This window comes from Sus scrofa, chromosome 2, assembly GCF_054392235.1.
Source record: "Sus scrofa isolate SSC_HxYL_T2T_F1_AM1 chromosome 2, Sscrofa_HxYL_maternal_Yorkshire_Landrace_v2.0, whole genome shotgun sequence".
In the NCBI taxonomy this organism is placed as follows: domain Eukaryota; kingdom Metazoa; phylum Chordata; class Mammalia; order Artiodactyla; family Suidae; genus Sus; species Sus scrofa.
The window spans coordinates 160,422,724-160,439,801 of record NC_139384.1 but is presented as its reverse complement, the minus strand read 5'-3'; the positions used below and the strand labels follow the sequence as shown (position 1 = coordinate 160,439,801).

The window sequence follows — 17,078 nt, the reverse complement described above, 5'->3', positions numbered from 1 at the left end:
GGTGCGCAGAGCTGGGGGGTGATAACAGGGGTGTCTGGTGGAATGTACTGTTTTGTCCTCAGTGCCGTTATAGCAGGGCCGTGCTCACAGACACTACTGTGTAAATCTTGGTAGGCGTTTGTGGAAGGCTCTGATCTGTCGATTCTCTATGTGGAATAACACAAATTTTTTAGCCCTCAGAGAACGAGAGCCCATGGGCAGATGCTGCTAAATGTGACTGTTTATGGGGCCCTGCAAAGCTGGGGCAGTGGGAAGGCTGATGGACGAGGAGGAAGAGGAAGTGGTTCTCAACTCAGCCCTGCCGCAAGCTGGCGGTGTGGCGACCTGCTGCAACGCCCTTCCCTGGTCTAGACTCTGTTTCCTCAGGAGGAGGCGGGAGTTGTTCGTCTTTAAGATCCCTTCCAGCTCTGTGAGGTCTTCTGAAATCTAGTTCACAGAAGACTCGTACTGAGGAGAGGAAGGAAGGGCCAGAGGGAGGCGGGGGGACGGGAGAAGTGGAAAGAAGTGCCTCCATTCTTGCTCTTTTCCAGAGGCCCTGGGCAAGAGGTTGTCCCTGCTCTGAGACTCAGTTTCCTGTGGCTTGAAGTGAGGAAGGTGTTTATCTTTAGTGTTCTTTCCAGTTCGTGGCGATTTTATAACTCTGTGAGTATTGGGAGACTCCTGAATCGTGCGTCCCAGAGTGTTAGTTAATTTCAGTAGGAAGACGTCTGGGGGGTGAGAGTCCACACTGAATGTAACCTTGATGGCCTCCGTTTCTCCGTTTGCGCCTTTCGGCGTGAACACTCACACTGGCGTAGCTTTCAAACAGGGAGTTTTAGAAACGTAACTCTTTACCAACCACAAGTCTTCCTAACCAGATCATCAACTAAGTCAATCCCCACTGAAAGAGGTCACCAAAAAAACATGCAGAACGAAGGGTTGGTCTGTAGCTGTTTCCAGGAAATAAAGTAATGTCTTTTACCCAACTACTTACAGTGAGGAGCAGTTACTACAAGTATCTTAAAAGCCAAGTTCTGTAGGAGAACAGAGAGTAGATCAGTTAGAGGAAATTAAATTATTGTCCAGCAGTAGGGAGATACTTTGACTTTGATTCATTCATATGAAATTTTATGTAGAATTGAAACTAGCATTTTGATTGATTATTTTATTTTGTTTATGTGATTTTTTTGCTTTTTAGCGCTGCATCTTTGGTATATGGAAGTTCCCAGGCTCAGGGTCCAATTGGACCTGCAGCTGCTGGCCAAGCTGTGTCTTTGACCTACACCACAGCTCAAGGCAATGCTGGATCCTTAACCCACTGAGCAAGGCCAGGGATTGAATCTGCATCCTTATGGATACTAGTTGGGTTTGTTAACCACCGAGCCACAGTGGGAACTTCTAAAAGATTATTTCATAACATGTAGAAATACAATACGAAGATAGGTTTAAAAAAGCAGGATACAAACCATGACTTAACATAATCTTAATTTTTAAATATATGATATGTGATACACACACACACACACACACACACACAGAATAAAAAGACTTGAAGAGAAGAAATACTCCAAAATAGTAACAGAAGTAATGTCCTGAAGGGGGACTGTATGAGTGATTTTTATTTGCTTCTTTATACTATTCTGAATTTTTAAATTTCCTTCAATATGTATTCATTTGTGTGTTTAGTCATTGAGCAAATATTTCTTACATATCCATTATGAGCCATTTTTGTTATAGATACTAAGGATAGAAGCAAGTCTCGCCTCCTGTTCAGCATGCCCTCTAGTGAGTGGACACAGATAATAAAGAAAAAGGTGGGCACAAGCAAGACCACGAGGATGGTGGTCTCTGCTGTGAATGCCTCCAGCAGGGGGGCAGGAAGGAGCGTGGGTGGGGCCACGCAGCAGCCTTGCCTGTGTGGTCAGGGAGGGCAGCCCGGGGGAGGTGTCTTTATTTATTTTTCTTGTCTTTTCTGGGGCTGCTCCCGCGGCATATGGAGGTTCCCAGGCTAGGGGTCGAATCGGAGCTGTAGCCGCTGGCCTACGCCAGAGCCACAGCAACGCGGGATCCGAGCCGCGTCTGCGACCCACACCACAGCTCATGGCAACGCCAGATCCTTAACCTGCTGAGCAAGGCCAGGGATCGAACCCTCAACCTCATGGTTCCTAGTCGGATTCGTTAACCACTGCGCCACGACGGGAACTCCAGAGGCGTCTTTAGAGTTGAGATTGAAGGACTTGAAGAAGTCTGCCGATCTGGGAGAAGAGCACACCAGTCACGGGGAACAGCAAAGCTTCAGGGCCCTGACCATGTCAGCACACAGACCCGGGAAGGAGTGCAGCTTCTGTTGTAGCTGCGGTGGGGGTCACAGAGCGCTTGCGTCCCGTGGGGAGTGACAAGGTTGCCTGCCCCCGCTGCAGAGAGGAGAGAGGCAGAGGAGAAGCCGGGAGACCTATTACAAGACATGTTTTCTTATAATTTGCCGATTCTGTGCTGTCGGTTTTCACTGCCCAGATGAGGCAGTGGGGCAAGGGCAGTGATTTCTAAGAGTACTTTAAATTCTTAAAAAGTAAAAGCGTTATTACTTTTGTATACCTGTGGACTTTTTCTAAAAGTGTGTAAGCTTCTTAAACCCAGAACCCAAATCTTACTCGTCTGTTTATTCTCAGTGTGCTGCCTTGTGTCTCGCAGGACCCAGTGAAGGAGTGTGCTGGGGGCTGGTTATCAGTTGGAGGGCATCATGAGTTCCCAACATGAGTTTCCGCTGTGCTTCCTTGTGGGCTCACCTGCTGAAGCCTTTATCTTGAAGGCAAGTGGGAGCCACTGAAGGTTTAAGCAAAGGCTGAGTTCTGTCTGTTAGGAAGTTCAGTCAGACCACCGTGAAGGGTCTGCAGGGGCCGCGAGCAGGAGAAGCACAGAGACGGAGAGATCCGCTGTTTCCTGGAGAGCCCCTGGGCTGTGGTGGTGAGCAGAGACCTGCCTGTGAGAAAGGGACCCAGCATCTGCCCAGAACCACCTCACAGAGGCCCTCACACACGGGGAGATGAGAAAGTGCAAGACTCCGCCTATTTATAGTTGGGGGAAATGAGGCACAAAGAGACAAAGTGACTCATGTGCCAAGGATTTCTGACTTCAGGGCCTCCACTCAGCTAATGTGAAAACCAGACTGCACTTTGCGTGTCACCCAGGGAGGGGGAGGGATTTTGCTTGTGCCAGAGTGGAAGGCAGCGTCGGGGGTGGGCCGGTGGGGGGGAGGGGGACAGCAGGGATCCTGGGCAGAAACTGTGACAAATGCTCCGATACCTTCATTTTGACACTCCCATAATCCAAGAAGGGCTAAAATTGGCTGTAGAGCTTGTGTTATGAAACCAGAGCAGGTCAAATAAAAGAAATAAGCAACACTTGAGTCAGCCAGATGATGATCCTTGTGGAGAGCGTGCATGTTCAGTGAAAATAGATCAGAGACATTTTCCCAAGGGACACAGAGCTTGGAGATCCTGGAAACAAACCCCTCGTGTGAAAGAGGGGAGGAAAAGGTGGGAAGGGAGGTTCGTGTCACACGCTGCAGGTGGAGACACGCTTTGCCGGTAGAGTCAGGACTAGGTGTCAAACCCAGCTCTCGCCGCTGAGAGCTCAGAGTGCACATCCCTCCTTCAAAACCAATACTGGGTCTGACTCTATTTGCCAAACCTACGGACAGGCACAAGAGCAGGTGGCAGTTAAAGTGATTTCAAACCACGCCCTGTGCATGCACACACAGGCCTGTACACATACACACGCGCGCACGCACACACACACACAGAGCTTTAGTTTGGCAAAGTTTCTTCGTTAAGTGCTATGGGCCAGTTAAATATCTGCCTTCACTGCCCAGATCAAAGGCACAGCTCACAGAACTTGAAGGTATCCTAGTCCCTCCCCTTTATTTTATAGACAAGAATTGGACCCCAGAATGGCTGAAGTTGCAGTCACTTAAACCAAGAACCAGGGCAACCGGCTTCTGATTGCAGTACCCTTTCTAGCCCTGACCCCAGCACTGTGGGCAGGCAAAGTATGATCTTTAATATACATGCAGAATCTCCATGTTCTTAAGCCTGGATTCTCAAAGGGAAGGTGTTTGAGATCTAGACAATTTCTAGTGTGTTACTTTGGCTGAAGCCTGAAATCTTGGCATACTGATTAGTAAATTTCTAGAGAAGTCTTTTAACTTCTTTGGAAGTTTTTACCATGATAGCAATCACAGTCATCCATAAAATAAACATTTACTGAATGTCCACTATGTACTGGGCACTCTGCTGGGTCATCATGTACTTTTAATCTCTTAATGTTCATAATACTATGCTACGCATGTCATCATTCCTGTATGTATGTGTGTGTGTGTGTGTGTGTGTGTATTTTTTTTTTTTTTTTTTGCAGAAGGGAATACAGTTTGGGGAGGTTAAGAATTTTGTCCAGGTCACAGACTCAGGAAGGTGAAGATCTGGGATTTGACACCCTGTTTGTCTCTTATTATGCCAAGCTCCTTATGTATGAGGGACTCAGTACGACACCAGGGCTGCTGCATGGCAGTCTCAAGTCTAGAGGAGTGTGAGCCTGTGCTTCTCCAGATCCCATATTTCTCTGGGCTGCTAAGGTCCCCTGTGAGCTCTGTGCTGCATCTCAGGTTTATAAGCCCCTCCCAGAGGCTCAGAGTAGCATTTCCGACAGCCAGGACCCAAGGTAGCCTGGCTAGGCTATGAAGAGGCCCAGATCAGAGCAAAGATCGTTAAGTCGTGAGGACTCGTGTCCTTGAAAGATTTGGCTGATAGATGTGAGAGGAGCGTAGTAACAGTGACTGCAAAACAGATTGACTCAGACTGCAGAAAGGAGACCGAACATGGGACAGAGTTTTACAGAAAGTTTGCTTTGTGTTTTATGTGAATTCTCTTTTCGTAGAGACTTGGAGAGTTTCCTACACATAACTAGAATATCCTTTAATGTCCCTGATCGCATTTTTGTTTCTGTCTTAATGTCCTCAAGAAGAGAGAGCTCCTTACCTTTCAGATTATTGTAATTGTTAGAAAGTTCTAGTCTTCTAACGGGGTCAAAAATCTGTCTCCCACATATGCCTATGCGTTGGGTCCAGATTCGTCCTTTGGTTTCCAAAGACTAAATCTGCTTCCGTCCTACCCAGCAGGACTCTGGATATTTGAAGGCAACTTCCATTTTTTATACCAGTGTTCCCCGGAGTGTGCTAAGCAGACTAGTAAGTTTGCACGGTGTTAATAGGTGTCCTCTATAAAACAAACACATCAAAACAAACAGACAAAAGCCCATAAATAGCACTCTGTGGGCATGCTAGGTTAAACCAGGTCAACCAGATATGTTTCCTGCAAGGCTGCTCAGAATGTTTACTGTGGTGCTGCAGAGTATGAATTCCAAAGTGGAAAGAGTCTGCATGCAATGTTTCCCAAATTTTCAACCTCCCAAACTTTGGATCTCAAAATCTTTTTCTCCCCCCTTCCAGTGTGCTTTTTACTATTTTCCACATACACTTTTAGAAACACGGTTTGGAAAATGCTTCCTTATGCAAATCTCCATTCTTACTTGTCTCTCCAAGCTAAAAAGCCAGGCTCCTTCAGCTCTTCATTTTGAGACAAAGCAATAGGTTTCCTCACCGTCTTCTCTCTGGTTCTCTAACAGGGCCAGCAAGTTCAAATACAAGATACCCAGTTAAATTGGAATTGCAGATGAGCAATGAAAAGAATATATAAATTTTTGGAGGGGGTAAAAACATGTTCTATACAACATTTAAGACATGCTTATATGAAAAAGAATTTGTTGCTTATCTGAACCTGGATGTCCTGTACTTAGACTTTCTGCATCTGGCAAGCCTAGAAGGGCCCCAGATGCCTGCCTTCCCTTGAAAAAGCTGGCCCTCAGAACTGGGCACGGTATTGCAGAGATGGACCATGACAGGGACAATTGATAACTTTGTGAGCCACCATCAACTCTGATTTCCCCTGAGAGATTTTTATTATTTATTTATTTAATTTAATGTTTATGTTTTTTGTCTTTTCTAGGGCCACACCCACGGCATATGGAGGTTCCCAGGCTGGGGGTCCAATCGGAGCTGTAGCCGCCAACCTACACAAGAGCCACAGCAGTGTGGGATCCAAGCCACGTCTGTGGCCTACACCACAGCTCACAGCAATGCTGGGTCCTTAACCCACTGAGCGAGGCCAGGGATCGAACCTGCAACCTCACGGTTCCTAGTCAGATTCGTTAACCACTGAGCCATGATGGGAACTACCATCCCTGAGAGATAGTATTTTTTTTTTTTTGTCTTTTGTCTTTTTGTTGTTGTTGTTGCTGCTGTTTCTTGGGCCGCTCCCGCGGCATATGGAGGTTCCCAGGCTAGGGGTTGAATCGGAGCTGTAGCCACTGGCCTACGCCAGAGCCACAGCAACTTGGGGTCCGAGCCACGTCTGCAACCTACACCACAGCTCACGGCAACGCCGGATCGTTAACCCACTGAGCAAGGGCAGGGACCGAACCCGCAACCTCATGGTTCCTAGTCGGATTCGTTAACCACTGCGCCACGACGGGAACTCCAGAGATAATATTTTTATAGGTCATTAGAGACCACTCTGAGATTGACAGATACCAGATATATTTCTTTATTTTTTTTTACATATATATATATGTGTGTGTATATGTGTATACATATGTGTGTGTGTGTGTGTGTGTGTGTGTGTGTGTGTGTGTGTGTCCTTTTAAAATATTCTCTTCCATCGTGGTCCATCCCAGGAGATTGGATGGAGTGCCCTGTTGGGACCTTGCTCTTTATCCAGTCTACATACCATAGTTGGCATCTACTGACCTCAAATCCCCAGCTGATCCCACTCCCTCTTTCTGAATCTACAGGCAGAATCCTGAGGCGTCTCCCATCACTCAAGCCTGTTCAGTATGTTGAAGTTTCTCTGATGTTAGTGTTCGGGAACTTGATCCAAATAAGGTTTATAATTCCCCTTTCATGGTCTTTCTCCCTGAGACTGTGAGAAACTAAAACAGCAGTGGCCCACCTTGTCCACCTCGGTCATGGCTGTATCCCTGGTTGTTAGCACAGGTTCCGGCATATGTAAGTGTTCAAACAGCTTTTGAACACGGATGAACGAATTAGTCACATACGGCTTAGAAGGCTAAGTAAACGAGATAAGCTGATGCTCTGGGGGGAAGCATTGGCTAAAGGGCGCTTTCCTTGGGGTTGGGATTTGTCATCGACGCCAAGCTTTCTCTCACTTCCTCTGTGCTGAAGGCGGTCCTGTTGGAAGGTGTGTGCATCAAACAAGAACATCTAATTGCTCTGACTGAAATAATTTCAACTCGACACAAGCCGTTTTCAAGAAGTTGAAATACTTCCTGGAGCCTGCAGTTTTTATCGAGGTGTGGAACCTGGCCCTTAAAAGCAGGCTGGGCTGTGGCCCAATGGGTGTGGGATTGGGGCAGCAAATCACACGGGGTCTTCCTACAGCAACGTCCTGATCCAAGAGGAGTTAGGCGAAAGGAACAAGCACGGCCTCAGTGGAGCCCTAGGCTGCCGTCAGGGCAGGTATGGGGAGCAAGACATGTGATCCCGTAGCTCTGACTTGGTAAAAGTGGGTCTGATGACTGGCGTGAGGAACCTTGTGCCCTAAGCCATAGCTGACAGAGCTGCCCACTCCCAACATGAGCACATGGAAGCTGGAGGCTTGTCAGTCTTGAAAGCATCCTGGGGACTGTCCCTGGAGCTGGCAGTCACTTACCTGTAGCTTGGCAGCTGTGCCTTCCATGCTGGAGAGGGTTACCCTAAGTTTTTAAGATAAAATACTGCAGAAAACAGGAAAATACAGTGAGAAGAACTCTGGGTCCTAGGAGGGTAGTAGAGTGCAAAGAGCTTGTTTTGTTTTCTGCATATGCATAGGAAGACCTGAGTTCAGTTCCTAACCCTGCCAGGGTTTAGCGCCACGTCCTTACGCAAATGTTGAGCCTCAGTCTTTTCATCTGTGAAAAGGAAGACCCATGACCTCCGAGCAGTGAGGCTCAGCCAAGGTGGCAGATAGAAAAGCCCTTTGTGAACTGCCAGGTGCAGGCTCAGTATGAGGCATTGCTACAACAGGAGCTCCGTGAGCACAGGGCCGTGGTCTTCTGCCCTTGGTGTATGTGGTACTTCATTGCTGTGATAGCCTAGGGAAATACCCAGCTGAAAGAAAAGAAGGATGTTCCTTACACAGCCCGAAGCAAAATAAAAAGAGCTTCAAATTACATTATATAATTCCTTTTAATTATGAAGAAAAACATTTTGCAAGCACATATTTGAAAACATAAAATCTCAGTGGGTAGGAATCTTTAGAATATCAAAAAGAAAAAAAAAATCACTTCGGAACATGCTTAAGGCCCTAAGCTGTAAGGCTCTAGGTGAGCCTTTAATTCTGCGTGAATGTTTCTGTTGCTCTCCCTGGAGTCTCTCGCTGGCTCTGGTCAAGGCCCTTGTGGGCTTTGCTGGTAAACAGGAACAAAAGGTACACAAGTGTGGTTCTAGTTCATTGGAGGGAAAATAATGCAGGGTGTTGTGGCTGATAAATTACTCACGACTTCCTTTGCTGTGAGATGGTGCACTCACTGGAGGAAAATTGGTTAAAGTGTGGATCTGTGTGTACCTGTGTTTTCTGTGCCCAGGAAGTAAGGACACAGTCAGACCTCTTGCCTTGAAAAGGCTTTCTTCCCCCTCCCTCCCTCCTTTCTCTCTCCTTTCCTTCCTTCTTTTTGTCTTTATCTCTCTCTTTCTCGCCCCTTCCTTCCTTCCTTTCTTTCTCTCTCTTTCTCTCTCTCCCCACCCATGGCCACATGAAAGTTCCTGAGCCAGGGACCAAATCCAAGCTGTGACCTGTGCTTCAGCTGTTACAATGCCAGATCCTTTAACCCACTGAGCCAGGCTGGGGATCTACAGTGACCTGAGCCACTGCAGTAAGATTCTTAACCCATTGTGTCACAGTGGGAACTCTGAAAAGGCTTTCCCTTTTTCTTCCTCCAGCATCACGTTTCATGCGGTGGCTGCTACTTGCCGCTCCGTTGGGGATCCCCATTGGGACCGCAGAGCCTTCATTTACATTTATATTTCGGTATTGCTGACTCTGTGCAAAGATGACTTCAGGCTTGGAGTTGGGCAGAGTTTCTGCTTACAGTTCTGGGAGGGAGGGTACAAGGCAATCTTTATGCAATCTGACTGCCCATCCTCCCTCTTTGCCTGGGCCAAGAATAGTGAAGAAACCCCTCCTTGTCACCGAGTGCTCCGAGCCAAGAGGTGGGGGGAGAAGAGCTGGAGGCACAGGCAGGAGGCCAGGCCACAAAGCCCAGAGCTCCAAAGTCAGAGGGTTCGGTCCCCTTGCGCTTGCACCGGGGACTGGCTTAGTTAAGCCTGATGCTGCCCAGCAAGGAGGGTGTTTCCCTGCCTGCTGAGGCACACTGATTTTGTATGTACCCTGCGTGTAAGTACATCGGGGCTGTGTTCACACCATTGGCAGGTGCATACTTACATGTAAATAGGCATTTCTAGGAAAACACGCAGGCGTACGTCTGTGTGTACTTACCTACGCGAGAATGCTTGTGTATGGAAGGCACATCTTCAGGGATGGTATCTCCAAGTGCAAATCTGATCTCTGCTGTTGACACATCACGGGCTTTCAGATGCTGGTAGGATAAAAAACCAAATTCTAATGCAGCTGAAAAGGCCCGTCTCTCTGCACGCCTTCTCCATGCTGACCTTGGCTTAGTCCTTCTTATGCCCGGGGTTTCCTTCCACTACGGGACTTTGTAGTTGCCTTTCTCCCTGAGCAACATGTTCTTCCGACCTCTCCTTTTCTGGAAATTATGTAGGCCCCCTTCAGCTCTCAGCTGAATCCTTGCTTCTTCAGGGGCGCACTTCCTCACCTCTCAGAATTAGTCAGATTCCCTCAAAACCCTCCGAATCTCCTTTGTAGAACCTGCTGCAGTTAAAAATTTGCATGCGTTAAAAAAAATAAACATACTTATCCCTCCCATTACATACCATCTCAGTAAGGGCAGAGATAGGCTGTTTTTGTCCACCCAGTGATCTTTAGCACCTCGCAATTCCTGGCGCTTAGTAAGAACTCAGTAGACATGTATTGAATCAAGGATGTATATACTTACCTAGCAAGAAGGGCCTGCATGGGGACCTGTGTGTACGTAGGTAGCGGTGGGACCATGATTTCGTAACATGGCATATTGGCTCAGGAATCCCTATCTAAGGGAGAATGTTTAGATTGACTACATCTGTGTCCTATATGTGTGTACATATTCATATAGGAGTATACACAAAAGGACATAGATGTGTCCATACGTGTGTGCGAACATTCATGTGTGTGCCTTTGAGTTGCTACGTGTGTGGGCGTCAATGTGAAAGTCTCCGTGTGTTACGTGTGTTTATATGGGTGTGTGCATCTAGGGAGGTGTGTGTGTACTTAGGAATCATTGCCTTCGCTGCAGCTGCGTGAGTCCCCTTCAGATTTCAAAAGTAGGAGGGTTTATGAAAATTCTGCAAATCGATTTCAGATAGACCTGCATATGATTTGACTTAGTCACAGCTGAGTGTCCATGAGGAAGGGGCACTGGATAGAGAGTCCATTCCTGCAGCAAAATCCCTTTTTTTCCCTGTGCCGCTATTTCTTGGTCTACATGCAGAGGGTTTGGGACCATGAGACAAGAATGCCCTTGAGGGGGACAAATGTGTGGATGCCACGTTGTCACTAAATACATTTTTAACCAGTGCCTGATGGGTCAAGGCACTTTGTTATCACCTTCATCTTTCATAGTAACTTCTTATCATTTGTAAATTATTTTCATCTACATGGTTTTATTTGATAACAGGGAAATTAGGATTCTGTTTATCTGACAGAATGGTTATCTTGGTGAATGCTTGCGGCTGCACAGGGTCACTTTTACATGCCTATGCCTTGTGCCCTTGAACAGAAAGCACGGGGGTGGGGGGGAGACCGTTCAATCTCTAGGTCCCCAAATTGCAGTCCTAGGAGCATTTCAGTCCTCTGGGGAATTAGTGGCAGAAGGCAGATTGCTGGCCCCCAGCCATTGTCCTGCTAGAATCTCAGGGAGGGGGGTCAGGAATGCTGCTTTTCCAGAAGTTCCCTCAAATCAGTTTTGGGCTCCGTAAGGTTTGGGATTCATGGCAGTAACATGCAATATTGTCAAGAGACGACTCTCTCAAGCCAGACTCCTAACTCTTCCACAGCTTCACGGAAAGAGGTTTCTCAGCCTGCCCACCGCAGGCTCTCCAGGTTGACCCTTGGTTCTTTTAGGGTGAGGATGCCAGGTGAGCATTTGATTTATAGAAAGACACCGTGGAAGCAGAAGCAGGAAAGGAAGTCTGAATATTTGTGAGCAGAACAGGCTTATTGTTATAAAACATATCGTGAGAACATTGTGTCTCTTTCAAATAAAACAAAAAAAACCCCAACAGGTCGTCAGGGTTGACTGTAGTATTTAGAAACATCTACTAGAATTTTTATAAAGGGAAAAGAAACACTAGGCAGCAGAATAGAGACAGAATTGTCAATGGATGAAGGAAATTCCCCAGTGGCATTTGTGGCTTCTGGGCACAAGGTCTGAGGCTGAAAAGCCGGTAGGTATGCTGTGGTCCCCAAGAAAGCAGGGACTACCTAGGACTGCAATTCTGCTTTGTCATGGGTGTTGCTGTTGTGATTTCAAAACCTGTTTTCTCTTCCTGGAAAAGTGAATACATTCAGAAAAATCCACTCTTCCTCTCACAGCGCTAGAAAAATAATAATAAAACCAGCCCCGACCTTGCTCTTGGAATCCGGGGTTTCTCAGTACACGAAGGGGATACACGCTTGCTCACGGCCCATCCTACCCCGATATTCTCTAATGTGAAGACTCAGATGCAAGGAGTTCCCGTCATGGTTCAGCGGGAACTAATCCATGAGGATGCCGGTTTGATCCCTGGCCTCGCTCAGTGGGTTAAGGATCTGGCATTGCCGTGAGCTGTGGTGTAGGTGGTAGACACGGCTCAGATCCGGTGTTGCTGTGGCTGTGCGGTAGGCCGGCAGCTATAGCTCCAGTTCAACCCCTGGTCTGGGAACTTCCATATGCCGTGGGTGTGGCCCTAAAAAGCGGGGGGGGGGGGGGGGGGGAAAGACTCAGATGCAGCTACAGACCTGGGCCGAGAAATGCGAAGAGCACTCCATTTCCAGATGTCAGGGGCTTCCTGACCCTAAAGTAGTGATTTGACTCAGTGCAAACTCATGTGCTGTTAGCAGGCGCTTCCCTCTGCCTCCTCTGGCTTGGCCTGGCGGAAGATCACCCAAACCGTGAATAATGGTGAGAGTGTGCTGCCAACTCTCCAAGCAGTCTGGTTTCCTAGTTTATACTTAGCCACGCCTACTTAGGGGGTATGGGCTTGCCCCTTAGTTCTGAGGCTCAGAAAGGACCTCTCTGAAAAGAGCCCTTGGGGAATAAAAGCAAATGCACTCATTAAAAATTTCCTCTCATCATTGTCTTCGTCCTTCTCTCTTACCTGATCCCCATGGGTGGAAATATTCCCTATCCCAGTGGTAAAGCACATGGGCTCTGGCTCAGATCACCTAGGTTTTACTTCAATAGGTTGTGTAATCTTTAGCAACTTAGTTAACTCTGAGTTTCGGTTTTCTGATGTATGAAATGGGGAAACCTACACTAGTCCCTGTTGTGTAGACTTGCTGTGAGTACTAAAGGAGACCATGCATCCGAATTACCAAGTATAAGGCCTGGTTCCTGGTAAGCACACGGTGGTTATTAGCCATCATGATCATAACAGGTGCTTTATGAAATAGAAACCTGCTCTTAGACTTTTCAAATAGTAGATATCAGTCACTGTATAACTTGAATAGACTTATTTAAACACACGTCAGTAGACCGGGTCAGAGGCACTTAACAATGCAGAAAGAACCCTGCCCTGAAAGTCCAGTGGTTAGTTTCCCATGCTCTGAAAGCAGAGCAGAGAGCCCAGGTGCAGAAAGAGAGGTGCTTTCAAAGAGACAAGTACAATATGGAGCATCTTTTTTATCCACTAGCAGGGGAGAGGGGGAATTCTGTTTAATTCACAGAATTTCTCTGTCATGTTTGTGGTCTTTGGAAAAAATCCATAGGAACATGCTAAAATACAAATTCTTGGGCCCCCGCTCAGATCTCCCAATTCAGATGCTCTGGAAATTATGATTCTTTTCTATTCCTAAAGTGTGAAAACTGCTGAATACTCTACTGCCAGGCCAGTAGACCAGTAGCAGTTATGATATCTGAATTATATTATACATAAAATACAAGGAGGCATCTGTTAAAGTTTTATCAGTGGATTCAAAATTATATGAATAATTAATTCCATTTTTATTTAATATATATTGCTACTTATTTGTATAACTAGGCTTAGGACAAAGATTGAAAGAATATACATCATATTTAACAGTGTGATTTATCTCATTTTGTGTGTTCATATATTTTAAAATGTTTGGCAATGAGTTCTATTACCTTTTTAACAGGAAAAAAATATGCTTTTTTAAAATTATTTTTTATTTTTTTTGCTTTTTAGGGCCGCACCCACGGAACCTATAGGTTCCCAGACTAGGGGTCGAATCAGAGCTACAGCTGCCGGCCTACACCACAGCCACAGCAATGTCAGATCTGAGCCGCCTCTGCAACCTACGCCACAGCTCACAGCAATGCTGGATCCTTAACCCACTGAGCCAGGCCAGGGATTGAACCCACAACCTCATGGTTCCTGGTGGGATTTATTTCTGCTGTGCCATAATGAGAACTCCAAAAAAAAAAAAAATGTGCTTTCAGTATAAGAGCCACATAGTCAAATGTGCAGCACTGAAGACTTCCTGAAATTTCACGGAATTTTGGAGAAAGAAGGAAACATAGGACTTACATAAACCAAACCATCTCTGCTAAGAGGTGAGGAAACAGATCTCGAGAAGGGAAGTGACCTGCCTGAGGTTGCCCAGTGGTTAGTGGTGGGCTACGCAGTTCCCAGGTCTCCAGGATCTTGGGCCAGAGGGCCCTGAAGTGTTTCTCAGGCTGGCTGGGGACCTGCTGCCCTTCCTTGCCGTCCTGCGAGGGCAATGGAAAGACCGCAGGAAGTGCAGTGGGGTTCTGAGGGTGGAAGAGGATGTCCTAGCCTTTGCAGGGAGGGCTTTGCAGTGCTCATCATTCTCTCTCGGGGGGTCAGTGGGTCACTGGCAAGAGGCATGGGAAGAGCAGCTGATGAAAAGGTCTAACGGTTTGGAAAACTGCTTAACCTTATTGCTCTATTTCTGGATTTCCCCCCACGGCCAAGGACTGTTGAGATCCAAATTTCCCCTGGAGGTTTCCTGGTTAGGAATGCAGTGAAACTTATGAAATTCAGAGGAATTGGGGAGAAGCCCAGCTGGAATTAGGGAATGGTCTGAATACTTTTTAAGGACATTCACGTCTATTGTTTTCAAGGACACAGAATCACAGAGTTGGAAGGAGCTTAATCCAGGCCCTGCTTAGTAAGGGAACCCCTTGTGCCTCATCCCATGAAAAGCATTATTTGTAATTCTCTTGAGTGCCTCCAGGCCCTGCTTAGTAAGGGAACCCCGTTATTTGGAATTCCCTTGAATGCTTCCAGTGATGGGAGACTCACTCTTCTGATAGAGAACCTCTTTCACCCCAAGAAAAGTCTTCCTTTACCTTCCCACGTAGGTCTCCTTGCCTTCTGGTGTTGATGTAACACAGGTACACTCCTTTTCCCCAGAGAGTCCGTAAATGTTTGAAAGCGGCTATCATGCACCAAATAGTCCTTTGCGGCATTCTCTTCGGCAAGCTGACCATCCCCAGGACATTAAACCATTATTTATGTGGCAAATGTCATCAACTCAAATTAGAAACATAAATTCCTTTCTCTAGTTAGCCTCTTAGTTAATGGCTATGTAAACTCAGAGCGAGGCAGAGCTTAGAGACCACCTGCATGAGTCTTTGTATTCTACCAATGAGCGAATTGAGGTCCCCTGAGGAAAATGGGAAAACTCCTTGACCCAACTTGAGAGAGAGACAGAGAGAGAAACACAGAGCGAGGAGAGGCCCAGTTGAGACCTGCAGTCTAGCTGCAGAAGTCCCAGTCCAGGCCTCTTGTCACCTTACCCTGCCTCCTCGTATTCATAGGACATAAGAGTTTCTCAAGTTCTTGAAAGTGGTTGGGAAGTTTGTTCTCTGAGGTATTTCAAAAATTCCTCCTTCCAATTATATTTGCACTGTCCGTCAAGTAGGGATTAGCACAGCGCTGAATTTAGTGACGGTTGTTCTGTCAACGGAAAGCATCTTTCACAGTGTGTTGACCCTCCCTGCTCTCTGCTGGCAGAAGGTCGTGTCCCCTGCCCTACAGTGCTCGCTCGAAATGGACAGCACATTATAGGGCCAGCTTGTCCTGCCCAGTGTTCCATAAGGTCAGCTACCTGCTCGATGGAGGAAATCTTCCACTTTTGGAACCAGACAGTGAATCTGCCAGGGCACGAGGCGGACTGTATTTCTGCTTTCTCCTGTGCTTGTTTTACTGTTTCACATCCTCTTTTCAATTTGGCCTGATTCTCTGATGAAAAGACAAAGCAAAGACTCAGAGAAGCACACCAGGCACTTCAGCAACTGGCTTCCTGTCTCAGTCCCCAGCACACCCTGCAGTCACATGCTTCCCGGGGAACATTCCTCTGTCCCCGACCCACAGCCATCTCCCTCTTCTCTCAGCAAGGTATTGCATTTCCATTTCTGACATGTGTTCCCGCATGTATGGTAAACTGCATCATGCCACTTCCTGTTTGCATGTGTGCAAGGAATCACATGGACCTGGGTTCCAGTCTAAACGCTGCAGCTAGCTGGTTGTGTGGCTTTGGCAAGGGACTTAACCTTTCCCCTCATTTGTTAGATGAGGACGGTTTTGCTACCTACTTCCTAAGACTGTCAAGGTTACATCATGCCTAAAAGCTGCCTGTTACAATGCCGAACGTTTAGTAATATTTCATAGACGGTATCTGTGTAGTATTACTAGTATTATGCTCCAGAAATCAGAGATTGAAACCGGTATTTTTCTCCTGCTGCACACAGTAGTTGTAAATAACTCCTGGCGGATTCTGGTCAAGCTTTTCTTGGTAGTAGGTGCATCAGAAACATTCTAAGCATCATTTAACAACAGGTCCTACTTCCCAGCTCCCTTTCCCCCAGGACCCTTCTGCCAGTAATGATCTCAGTGAGGAGGCCCACCCTGTTCTGCCACTTTGCACACCTGTCAGCTTGCATCTCAGGATAAAGTTCTCACTTGACAGACTCCAAGAACTTGCTGTCCAGGCAAAGACAACTTTATGATGATGCATCCAACACACACCTTACGTAACCAACCTGTCAGTAAACAGGGACAGATGCTGGCAAATGCCCACTCCCCAAAAGAAACAAAACCGGATGAAAGGAGATGGAAAGCAAGCAACTGAGATAGGCCTTAAAGGCTCCTGATTGTCAAAACCCTTAAAACTGATCAAAGTTCTTGTATTTAAAGTATTCCCAAACAGACATGAATTAGGCTTAAACTCCCTTTTAGCTGGAAGTTTATGAAGTAACATCATAGCTGAGTTTTTAATTAAAACTACATTAGATAATCCTCTAACCAAAAGAGTATGTATGTATTATTGTCCATGGGAGTTAGACATGATGACGGTAAGGTTTCCAACCTTTTTTTAAAATAAGCCTATGGAAAATTTCTACCTGGAATGGCTTGAAATTTCTGGCAGGTCGTAAAGAGTTAAGGAATCTCCCAGTTTCCCTAAATGCTGAGAAAAAGGAATGATTCTCTTGTCCCTACTGCACATTATTTGTTTATTGCCTGTGTTTTGTATTACGGACCTGAAAGAAATGTTAACGTCTGCAGAAATGAATTGGTTAATGTGCCAGTCCCAAGGAAAAGCTTCCGCGATTGAGAGTGAGGGCAGAATCCCATGATAACGTGGTAGAGAGAATACACCAATTCTGGGCACGACAGCTGGGTTGCCTGG

At 46.5% G+C, this 17,078-nt stretch overlaps 1 long non-coding RNA gene across 1 annotated transcript; it reads right to left on the bottom strand.

Moving 5' to 3' along the window:
* Positions 1-6,611: 6,611 nt before the first annotated feature.
* LOC146405825 (uncharacterized) lies at positions 6,612-12,020 on the bottom strand. The gene is made up of 2 exons (XR_014839056.1): positions 9,585-12,020; positions 6,612-8,197 (listed from the first exon to the last, which is right to left on the bottom strand). It is a non-coding gene; the product is annotated as an uncharacterized LOC146405825 (long non-coding RNA).
* Between the last annotated feature and the right edge of the window lie 5,058 nt (positions 12,021-17,078).